Source organism: Mirounga angustirostris, unplaced genomic scaffold, assembly GCF_029215605.1.
Source record: "Mirounga angustirostris isolate CCGP_5_RB_7025 unplaced genomic scaffold, mMirAng1.0.hap1 SCAF_14, whole genome shotgun sequence".
NCBI classification, from domain to species: Eukaryota; Metazoa; Chordata; class Mammalia; order Carnivora; family Phocidae; genus Mirounga; species Mirounga angustirostris.
In genome coordinates, this window is record NW_026991722.1 from 56,180,902 (window position 1) to 56,193,886 (window position 12,985).

The following is a 12,985-nucleotide window of genomic DNA, read 5'->3' on the forward strand; positions in this document are numbered from 1 at the left end:
AGCTTCAGAAGAATAGATATTAATGCCTCTTTAAATGTTTGGTAGAATTCCCCTGGGAAGCCATCCAGCCCTTGACTCTTGTTTGTTGGGAGATTTTTGATTACTGCTTCAATTTCCTTGCTGGTTATGGGCCTGTTCAGGTTTTCTATTTCATCCTGTTTCAGTTTGTAGTTTATATGTTTCTAGGAATGCATCCATTTCTTCCAGATTGCCTCATTTGTTGGCATATAGTTGCTCATAATATGTTCTTAAAATTGTTTGTATTTCTTCGGTGTTGGTTGGTTTATCAATCTTATTATTTCAAAGAGCCAGCTCCTACTTTCGTTGATCTGTTCTTTTGCTTTCTTTTTCCTTGATTTCTGCTCTATTCTTTATTAATTCTCTTCTTCTGCTGGGTTTAGGCTTTATTTGCTGTTTTTTCTCCAGCTCCTTTAGGTGTAAGGTTAAGTTGTATATTTGAGACCTTTCTTGTTTCTTGAGAAAGGCTTGTATTGCTATATACTTCCTCTTAGGACCGCCTTTGCTGCATCCCCAAGATTTTGAACAGTTTTGTTTTCATTTTAATTTGCTTCCATGAATTTTTTAAATTCTTCTTTAATTTCCTGGTTGACCCATTCATTCTTTAGTAGGGTGCTCTTTAACCTCCAACTATTTGAGTTCCTTCCAAATTTCCTCCTGTGATTGAGTTGAGTTCAAGTTTGAAAGCATTGTGGTCTGGAAATATGCAGGGAATAATCCCAATCTTTTGGTACCGGTTGAGACCTGATTTGTGACCCAGTTTGTGATCTATTCTGGAGAATGTTCCATGTGCACTCGAGAAGAATGTGTATTCTGTTGCTTTAGGATGGAATGCTCTGTATGTATCTGTGAAGTCCATCTGGTCCAGTGTGTCATTCAAAGCCCTTGTTTCTTTGTTGATCTTCTGCTTAGATGATCTGTCCATTGCAGTGAGTGGGGTATTAAAGTCCCTTACTATTATTGTATTATTATCAATGTGTTTCTTTAATTTTGTTATTAATTGGTTTATACAATTGGCTGCTCCCATGTTAGGGGTATAAATATTTACAATTGTTAGACATTCTTGTTGGATAGTTTAAGTATGATATAATGTCCTTCCTCATCTCTTATTACAGTCTTTGATTTAAAATCTAATTTGTCTGATATAAGGATGGCTACCCCAGCTTTCTTTCAATGTCCATTAGCATGATAAATGGTTCTCCACTCCCTCACTTTCAATCTAGAGATGCCTTTGGGTCCAAACTGAGTCTCTTGTAGGAAGCATATTGATGGGTCTTGCTTTTTTATCCAATCTGATACCCTGTAGTCTTTTGATTGGGGCATTTAGCCCATTTACATTCAGAGTAACTATTGAAAGATATGAATTTAGTGCCATTGTATTGCCTGTAAAATCATTGTTTCTGCAGATTGTCTCTGCTCCTTTCTAGACTATGTTACAAAGTCCCACTCTTCTCAGGTGACATGATACTCTATGTGGAAAACCCAAAAGACTCCACCCCAAAATTGCTAGAACTCAAACAGGAATTCAGCAACATGGCAGGGTATAAAATCAACGTACAGAAATCAGTTGCATTTCTATACACTAACAATGAGACAGAAGAAAGAGAAATTAAGAAATTAAGGAGTTGATCCCATTTACAATTATACCCCAAACTGTAAGATACCTAGGAATAAAACTAACCAAAGAGGCAAGGGATCTGTATTCAGAAAACTATAGAACACTCATGAAAGAAATTGAGGAAGACATAAAGAAATGGAAAAACGTTCCATGCTTATGGATTGGAAGAACAAATATTGTTAAAATGTCTATGCTACCTAGAGCAATCTGTACTTACAATGCAATCCTATCAAAATACCATCAACTTTTTTTCACAGAGCTGGAACAAATAATCCTAAAATTTGTATGAAACCAGAAAAAAATCCCAAATAGCCAGAGGAATGTTGAAAACGAAAAACAAAGCTGGTGGCATCACAATGCTGGACTTCAAGCTCTGTTACAAAGCTCTAATCATCAAGACAGTATGGTACTGGCACAAAAACAGACACATACATCAGTGGAACAGAATAGAGAACCCAGAAAAGAACACTCACCTCTATGGTCAACTAATCTTCGACAAAGCAGGAAAGAATATCCAATGGAAAAAAGACAGTCTCTTCAACAAATGGTGTTGGGAAAATTGGACAGCCACATGCAGAAGAATGAAACTGGACCATTTTCTTACACCATACATAAAAATAGATGAAATGGATGAAAAACCTAAATGTGAGACAGGAATCCATCAAAATCCTAGAGGAGAACACACGCAGCTACCTCTGTGACCTTGGCCGCAGCAACTTCTTGCTAGACACATCTCCGAAGGCAAGGAAAACAAAGGCAAAAATGAACTATTGGGACTTCATCAAGATAAAAAGCTTTTACACAGCAAAGGAAACAGTCAATAAAACCAAAACAGCCCACAGAATGGGAGAAAATATTTGCAAATGTCTTATCAGATAAAGGGCTAGTATCCAAAATCTATAAAGAATTTCTCAAACTCAACACCCAAAAAACAAATAATCCAGTAAAGAAATGGATAGAAGACATGAACAGACATTTCTCCAAAGAAGATAACCAAATGGCCAACAGACACATGAAAAAATGCTCCACATCACTTGGCATCAGGGAAATACAAATCAAAACCACAATGAATACTAGCTCACACCAGTCAGAATGCCTAAAATTCACAACTCAGGAAACAACAAATGTTGGTGAGGATGCAGAGAAAGGGGATCCCTCTTACACTGTTGGTGGGAATGCAAGCTGGGGCAGCCACTCTGGAAAACAGTATGGTGGTTCCTCAAAAAGCTGAAAATAGAGCTACCCTATGACCCAGGAATTGCACTACTGGGTATTTACCCCAAAGTTAAGAATGTAGTGATCCATAGGGACATCTGCACTCCAGTGTTTATAGCAGTAATGTCCACAATAGCCAAACTATGGAAAGAGCCCAGATGTCCATCGACAGATGAATGGATAAAGTGGTGTATATATATATACAATGGAATACTACTCAGCCACCAAAAAAAAAAAAGGAAATCTTGCCATTTGCAGTGTGGATGGAACCAGAGGGTATTATGCTAAGTGAAGGTCAATCAGAGAAAGACAATTACATGCTCTCACTCATATGTGGAATTTAAGAAACAAAACAGAGGATCACAGCTTGGAAGGGAGGGAAAAATAAAACAAGGCAAAATCAGAGGGAGACAAACCATAAGAGACTCTTAAATCATAGGAAACAAACTGAGGGTTGCTGGAGGAGAGAGGGTGGGGGGATGGGGTAACTGGGTGATGGACATTAAGGAGGGCATGTGATGTAATGAGCAATGGGTATTATATTAGACTGATGAATCACTGAACTCTACCTCTGAAACCAATAATACACTATATGTCAATTAATTTTATTTAAATAAAAAAATGGTGCTAAAAAGAACAGTGTGAGGAGCGAGTTTATTATGGCTGAGGAGGAAACCTGCTTTTGTGGACCTTTAAAATATGTAATCAGCCATTAAAGAGTTTCTGCTACTGGTGAAGAAATGAGAGTCACCAAAGTAGCACTATCCTTATTTAAAAATCTAGCGAGACTTCCTTATTTGTAATGTTAAAAAACTTATTACCTTTAGAAAATAAAACACGTGGTAAGAGAAACCATTTGCAGAATCCAGAAGAGTCTCTGAATAGCTGTTTTATGGAAGAAATCCCATCAAAACCCAGCAACACTTAGAAAAATGCATTTGAGCATTAATGCCCAATGAGTTTCTTAGCTGGTTTTCCTTCATTGCAGTTCTAAGGTCTGTCTTGATTTTTTTCTCAACCATGACTCCATGGTGATCTTGGCACACCTTGGAGGCAACAATGCCTAAGCCCTCTGCTCATTGGCCAGCTCTTTTCTCATCTTGTCCTCATTTCTCTTCATCCATCCAGCTAAGACCTTGTAAGTCAGATGTTCTCACCATCTTCTTAAACTCAGTACATTCAAAGCTTAAGCTCATGATTTTTCTCACTTTATCTCTTGTTCATGGAACCACCTTTCTCAGTGCTCCAAGCTCCCTGCTGAGCCTCATAATCTCTTACTGCCTAAAACTACGATGTTGCTGGGGCCTCTAACATTCCTATACAGTTCTCTTGTCCTTTGTCACTGTCCTGGTTGTCAGCCACCACTTAGTCTTGCTCACATGGCTGACAGAGGCTGCACTCTCCAGCCACTCTGTGATTTCAGATGTCCTGTCTTGTCACAGCATTCCCCTGAGGGAAAACTCTGATGCTTCACAAGGCATCCTGGCGTCTCCTTCCTTACCTGCTTGACTTGTGGGCTGGCCGTTAACAGGCCCCATCTACTCTGTTCTCTCTCCATGCCCCCTCCAATTGCTCTCAGTGGTGCACTTTCTTTACTAGACCTATGTGTCAAGCTTGCATACACCCTGCTCCACACCAAACCACCACTATGCCTGTGAAAGCACTTCATAAATTGGGCTCTAGCCCACAAATAGGCCTATTTTTTCTTCCAAATTTTTATTTAAATTTTAGTTAGCTAACATACAATGTACTTTTGGTTTCAGGAATAGAATTCTGTGATTCATAACGTATATGTAATGCCCAGTGCTCATCATAACAAATGCCCTCCTTAATACCCATCACCCATTTAGCCCATCCCCCATATCCCTCCATCAGTCCTCGGTTTGTTCTCATTAAGAGTCTATTATGGTTGGCCTCCCCCTCTCTTTTTCTTTTTTTCCCCTTCCCACATGTTCATCTGTTTTGTTTCCTAAATTGCACATATGAGTGGAAATACAATGATATTGTCTTTGACTGACTTATTTTGCTTAGCATAATACATTCTAGCCCAATCCATGTTGCTGCAAATGGCAAAATTTCATTCTTTTTTTCATGGCTGAGTAATATTCCAGTGTGGGTATATGTGTATGTGTATAGGCACACATACACATACACACAACATATATATACATATATACATATACATACACATATACTATCTCTTCTTTATCCATTCATCAGTCAGTGGACACTTGGGCTCTTTCCATAGTTTGGCTATTGTTGATAATGCTGCTATAAACACTGGGGTGCATGTACCCCTTTGAATCTATATTTTTGTATCCTTTGGGTAAATACCCTACTAGTGCAATTGCTGGATCATAGGGTAGTTCTATTTTTAACTTTTTGAGGAACCTCCACACTGTTTTCCAGAGTGACTGCACCAGTTTGCATTCCCACTAACCGTGTAAGAGGGTTCCCCTTTCTCCACATCCTCGCCCACATCTGTTGTTTCCTGTGTTGTTAATTTTAGCCATTCTGAATGGTGAGAGGTGGTATCTCATCATGGTTTTGATTTGTTTTTCCTTGATGATGAGTGATGTTGAACATCTTTTCATGTGTCTGTTAGCTATCTGGATGTCTTCTTTGGAAAAATGTTCAAGTTCTTCTGCCTATTTCTTAACTGGATTATCTGTTTTTGGGGTGTTGAGTTTGATAAGTTCTTTTTTTTTTTTAAGATTTTATTTATTTATTTAAGAGAGAGAGTGAGAGAGAGAGAAAGCACAAGAGGGGGGAGTGGGAGAGGGAAAAGCAGACTCCCTCCTGAGCAGGGAGCCCGATGCGGGACTCGATCCCGGGACTCCAGGATCATGACCTGAGCCGAAGGCAGTCGCTTAACCAACTGAGCCACCCAGGCGCCCAAGTTTGATAAGTTCTTTATAGATTTGGGGTACTAACCCTTTATCAGGTATGTCATTTGCAAATATCATCTCCTATTCCATAAGCTGCCTTTTAGTTTTGTTGACGGTTTCCTTTTCTGTGCAGAAGTTTTTTATGTTGATGAAGTCCCAATAGTTCATTTTTGCTTTTTGTTTCCCTTGCCTCTGGAGATATGTCTAGTAAGAAGTTGCTGTGGCCAAAGTCAAAGAGGTTGCTGCCTGTGTTCTCCTCTAGGATTTTGATGGATTCCTGTCTCACATTTAGGTCTTTCATCCATTTTGAGTTTATTTTTGTGTGTGGTATAAGGTGGTCCAGTTTCATTCTTCTACATGTGGCTGTCTGGTTTTCCAATATGATTTGTTGAAGAGACTTTTTTCCATTGGACATTCTTTCCTGCTTTGTCAAAGATTAGTTGACCATATAGTTGTGGGTCCATTTCTGGGCTCTCTGTTCTGTTCTGTTGATGTATATGTCTGTTTTTGTGCCAGTACCATACTGTCTTAATGATTACAGGTTTGTAATAAAGCTCGAAGTCCAGAATTGTGATGTCTCCCACTTTGCTTTTCTTTTTCAGGATTGCTTAGGCTATTCATGGTCTTTGGTGGTTCCATATTAATTTTAGGATTTTTGTTCTAGCTCTGTGAAAGATGCTGGTGGTATTTTGATAGAGATTGCATTAAATGTATAGATTGCTTTGAATAGTATAGACATTTTAACAATGTATGTTCTTCCAATCATGAGCATGGAATTTTTTCCCATGTCTTTGTGTTCTGTTCAGTTTCTTTCATAAGTATTCTATAGTTTTCAGAGTACAGATCTTTTACCTCTTTGGTTAGTTTTATTCCTAGGTATCTTGTTTTTGGTGCAAATCAGTGCCCATATTGTGCACTCTGTGAAGCTTGCTCTTTAAACCTTCCCAGATTACCCATGGTACTTCCATTCTATCCTATTGTACCACAATTTAGCCTTTGATTTCCAGGATTCTAAAGTGCATATACACATGCCTTCTTGGCCCAGCAATTCTAATAGAGCATTTTATCTATTTTCCTCTCAATATCTGGTTTGAACACTAAATTATTACTTAATTCATAAACCTGTGCTGATATATTGTTGTTCCATATTCAGCTGTGTGTGTATAATCCCTAACTATAATGCATCATTTTAGAGATGGTTGTAGAGACAGACAGTATAAGAAAATCAATAGAGTATTATATGAATGGGCCTTCTAAGGTTATACCAGCTGTATTAAATGAGTTGGTTAGTTTTCTTTTTCTTGGTTTTGATAAAACTTGCCTTTAAACCAACTGGTTTTTGGAGTTTTTTTGTGAGCAGGTGTGACTGAGGATTGAATTTCACTAAGGTCAATGTTATTGGCTTGCCCAGGTGTTCTCTTTCCTTTTGAGCCAGTTTTAATATTTCCTAAATATGTACTTTTTTGATCTTGGTAACATAACCCCACTTTACAGGTGAAAAAAATTGAGGCTTAAAACAGTGCTGGATGCTGTGGAAAAAAGTATGATGGTTCTTCAAAAAATTAAAAGTAGATTTGCCATATGATCCAGTAATTCCACTTCTGAAAATATAACCAAAAGAATTGAAAGTGGGGACTTGGACAAATATTTATACATTCATGTTCATAGTAGCATTATTCACAAGAGCCAAAAGGTGGAAGCAACCGCAGCACCCATTGATGGATGAATGGATAAACAAAATACGGTATATACACAATGGAATACGACTCAGCATTAAAAAGGAAAGAAGTTCTGATCCGTGCCACAACATAGATGAACCTGTAGGATGTTATGCTAAAGTGAAATAAGCTAGTCCCAGAATGACCAATACTGAATGATTCCAGTTGTATGAGGTAACTAGAGTAGTCAAACTCATACAGACAGAAAGTAGGATGGTGGTTGCCAGGGGCTGGGGAAAGAGAGAATGGGGAGTTAATGTTTTATGAATACAGAGTTTGTTTTGCAAGATGAAATGAGTCCTGGAGCCAGATGGTGGTGATGATGGAACAACAGTGTGACTGTACTTAATACCACAGGCCTATACACTTAAAAATTGTTATAATGATAACATATTTTACTACAATTAAGGAAATACCAGTGATGGATTAACAGGCAGACTAAGCAAGCATTTGGGTCCCCAAAGATAGGTTTTGAAAAAAATCTGATGTTTCAATAAGTATTGTGGGAAAAATACCAACTTCAGTGAACTTTGTTGCATGTCTTTTAAGCTATAGATTTTCTTTTTTTTAATTTTGAATCATTTGGCAGTGAGGGAAAGAGTATCAATCTTTTTAGGTTCTTGGGTCCTGTAAGTGGGGTTGCCAAATTTAACAAATAAAACATATAGGATGTCATGCAATAGTTAGGACATACTCTTACTAAATGTGGTTCATTGTTTATCTGAAATTCAATTTAACTGGGTGTCCTCCTGTATTTTATCTGGCAACCTAACTCTAAAGAGCTGAATCCTTACCTTAGATCACGAGCGTGGAGACCTAATGATGGGAGTAGTGCCCATATAAGAACAGACACCAGAGCTCCATCTCTCTGCCATGTGAGGACCCAGCAAGAAGGTGGCTGCCTGCAAGCCAGGAAAAGAATCCTAACCAAAACCCAACCCAACTAGCATCCCAATCTTAGACTTCCAGCCTCTAGAATTGTGATAAGTAAATTTCTCTTGTTTAAGTCACAATCTAGAGGATTGTTTTATATCAGGTCAAGCTAAGACAATATAACTTAAAGTTACAAATTGACAAAAAACTGGAATTTATTTACTTTTCATCTATCTTGGTATCTGTTGATGGGTCAACAATGTTATAAATACATAATTCATAATTCCACCTATTTACTGTATAATATTAACTTTTATTATCTTTATAATCAGCAAAATTACAAATTGTTATAATTGAGATTTTTACATAATTATGTGTTAACATAGTTTACATTTTATTGATAACAATGACCTAAAGATTTAAAAATAAAATGTAATTGTGTTCAAGTATGAAATTTCACAATAAATGAATATTAAAGTAAAAACAAACAAAAAAAATAAAGAGCTGAATCCTGCCTTACTGAGAGAGGTTAAGGAACCAGTGTAAGGCCCTGCAGTGAGTCAGAGTCAGGTATCTGACCTGGAGCTCAGGTTCTTTACCATCAAGGGGAGACATCTAAACCCAGGTTGCTCTGCTCTGCACTCAGTGAAAGGCCTAAGGGGAGAGAAGTGGATTGTCCCCTGAGGGGATCTTTTAGGAGAGGCCTTGGGAATACTTGTAACTATGAAAGGCCCAAAGTCTGTTTCAGCTCCAGTAATAAGTGGTGAGGGTGAATGGAAAGGAGGTAGAGAGAGAGGAGAGGCGGGAAAGGGAACAACCTCTATGCATGTCTACAGTCTGCTCTCTGATGAGGTTTGGATCACTTCCTTCCCCAGCTTGGTGGCCCAGCTTCTAGAATGTCCACGCCTTCATCTCCACCGTAGAGGGTTTCCACAGAAACATGAACAGAAAAGCCACCCCCTGCACGGTGAGGGGACCCTCATGTATTTTCATGCTGAGATGGTTAATGCTCCTTTCCTAATCCAGCTGTCCAATCCAGCTGCCTTGAGACTGCACTTGTCTGCATTCCTTAAATTGCCGGTTGCTACAGAACAACAAAGGTTAACAATTGGCTGTTACCTTTCTCTAGTATCTTCAAGCAGACATTGAATTGGGAAGGAATTACCAATTTCAGAGACCTCCGCCAGGAGGTACAGATAGCTGCCAGGGTTCAGAAACATGAGCAAGGCACAAAAGAGAGACAGGGACCAGGACCACAATTGCCTTCCTTGTTAATCAAATTAAGACCTCTCACAGAAGTGGAAGTTGAAGCTATCACTTTCCATATTGGAAAAGTAGGTCATTGCTAAGTGAAGTAGAGGCCTCCTTTTCTTTTTCTTTTTCTTTTCTTTTCACTTCTTTTCTTTTAAGATTTTATTTATTTGAGAGAGAGAGCCAGAGAGAGAGTACAAGCACGGGGAGCAGCAGAGGGGGAGGGAGAAGCAGGCTCCCCGCTGAGCAGGGAGCCTAATATGGGGCTTGATTCCAGGAGAAGGCAGACACTTACCAACTGACTACCCACGCGCCGCTGGAGACCTCTTTTCAAGTAAGAATTTGAATAAGGAAATCATTTTCCTGAAGTGTGTGCCATAGCAGCCATTTTGATCACAGCCCTGGACACAGAGCAGAACTAAAATACATTTGTGGGGAACCAAATGAGACATCAAAAATTTGGGTTTAATACTGCTTAGTTCATTAAAAGAATATACATGTGTGACTTTAAGATTTTTCCTTTTGAAATTATACATATTGTCCTAGAAAAAGTAGCCGATTAAGGGGAAAAAATTATATATATAATTATATATATATATAATTTTGTTGTTCTGAAAAATGCTCTTTTTAAACAATATATCTAAAGGAGGTTCCATCTCCTTCCTTTGCCCTCTTTGTCCCCTGTGACTGTCTGGAGTCTGTTTAAAGTCTTCTGTGGCAAACAGCTGATGCCCTCTGCTGAAATGTAATTAATAGCATTGGTGGTTTATTGTAGAAATCAGAGCTTAAAAATTTTGGTTAAAAAAATGAAAATGTTCATTCTCCATTCTAATTTATTATAGGCTGTAGTGATACTTTATTTTTTAATTTAATTTTTTTTTACTGACTTAAAAAAATCATTCTTTATTTTCTAGGGTTGAAAATAACTTTCTAGAAAGGATGTGCCAGAATACTAGTCTGTTCAGACGTTTATATTAGCCTCTTTAGACTTTAGACACTTTGTATAAAATAGAGAAGGGTTCTTATTTTATTTGTCTTGGAAATAGGATCTTATCTGGTTGTTTGAAAATGATTTTTTTTTCTCAGCTCTTCAAATTAAGATTGATGTAGTTGACATTCCTTTCTTTTACTATTCAGTCTTTAAGGGCAATTTTTTTTTTAAAATTGAAGTACAGTTGATACACAGTGTTACATTATTTTCAGGTGTACAATACAGTGATTATTGGATAAGCCAATACATGATGCTGTACTCACTACACCTGTAGCTACCATCTGTCTCCACATAACGTTATTATAATACCACTGACTATTTTCTCTGTGCTATTACTTCTCATCCCCATTAGTTCTTTATTCCATAAGTGGAAGTCTGTACCTCCCACTCCCCTTCACCCATTTTGCCCATCCCCCCACCCCACTCCCCTCTAGCCAGCATCCGTTTGTTCTCTGTATTTATGGGTCTGTTCCTGCTTTTTGTCCATTTTATATGTGTACTTTTCACTCTTTTTATCCATTCATTTATTGATGGACACTGGGGTTGCTTCCATATCTCGGCTATTGTAAATAATGCTGTAGTAAACAAAGGGGTGCATATATCTTTTTGAATTAGTGTTTTTGTTTTCCTTGGGTAAATACCCAGTAGTGGAATTAGTGGATTGTTGTTATTTCTATTTTTAATTTTTTGAGGACTCTCCATACTGTTTTCCACAGTGGCTGCACCAATTTACATTCCTACCAGTGGTGCACAAGGGTTCCTTTTTCTCCACATCCTTACCAACACGTATTATTTCTTGTATTTTTGATATTAGCCATTCTGACAAGTATAAGGTGATATCTCATTGATGTTTTGATTTGCATTTCCCTGGTGACTAGCGATGTTGAGCATCTTTTCATGTGTCTGTTGGCCATCTGTGGGTCTTCTTTGGAAAAATGTTCAGGTCCCCTGCCCATTTTTTAATCTGATTATTTGGGTTTTTTGGTGTTGAGTTGTGTAAGTTATTTATGTATTTGGGATATTAACTCCTTATCATATATATCATTTGCAAATATCTTCTCCCAGTCAGTAGGTTACCTTTTTGTTTTGTTGATGGTTTCCTTCACTGTGCAAAAGCTTATTATTTTGGTGTAGTCCCAATAGTTTATTTTTGCTTTTTCCCCCCCTTACCTAAGGAGGTGTATCTAGATTTTGAATTACTGTGTTTGCATTTTCATTTGTCTCTGAATTTTTTAATTTCCTCTTTGAATTCTTTCTTGACCCATTTACTGTTTAGTAGCAAGATTTTGAATTACTGTGTTTGCATTTTCATTTGTCTCTGAATTTTTGAATTTCCTCTTTGAATTCTTTCTTGACCCATTTACTGTTTAGTAGCATGTTGTTTAGCCTTTACGTGTTTGTGTTTTTTGCTTGTGTGTGTGTGTCGTTGATTTCCTGTTTCATACCATTCTGGAAAGGATACACAATACAGTTCCAATCTTAAATTTATTGGGACTTGTTTTGTGGCCTATCATGTGGTCTAGTCTAGATAATGTTCCACGTGCACTTGAAAAGAATGTGTATTCTGTGGTTTTGGATGGAATGTTCTGTACATGTCTGGTTTATCTGCTTTAATATGTCAAAAACACTGTTTCTTATTTTCTACCTGGATATTCTATCCTTTGATATAAGTGGGGTATTGAAATTCCCTACTATTATTGTATTACTGTCAATCTCTGCTTTTATATCTGTTAATATTTGTGTTATATATTTAGGTGTTTCAGTGATGGTGCATAGATATTTACAATTGTTATATCCTCTTCTTGGATTGACCCCTTATCATCATGTATTGCCTTTCTCTGTCTCTTGTCATAGTTTTTGTTTTAAAGTCTATCTTGTCTAAGTGTTGCTTTGTCCCCCCACTATATTTGCATGGTATATCTTTTTCTATCCCTTCACTTTCAGTCTGATGTGTCTTTAGTTTTTTTTTTTTTTTTTTAAAGATTTTATTTATTTGAGAGAGAGAGAATGAGAGAGAGCAAGCACATGAGAGGGGGGAGAGTCAGAGGGAGAAGCAGACTCCCTGCCGAGCAGGGAGCCCGATGCGGGACTCGATCCAGGGACTCCAGGATAATGACCTGAGCCGAAGGCAGTCGCTTAACCAACTGAGCCACCCAGGCGCCCGTGTCTTTAGTTTTGAAGTGAGTCTCCTGTCGGGATCATATAGATGGGTCTTGTTTTTTATCCATTCTGCCTCCATATGTCTTTTGATTAGAGCATTTAGTTCATTTACATTTAAAGTAGTTATTGCTATTTTGTTAATTGTTTTTAGTGGTTTTGTAGTTCTTCTCTGTCCCTTCTACTCTTGTTCTCTTTTCTTGCAATTGAGGACTTTCTGTAGTGTCATGTTTGGCTTTCTTTCTCCTTATATATC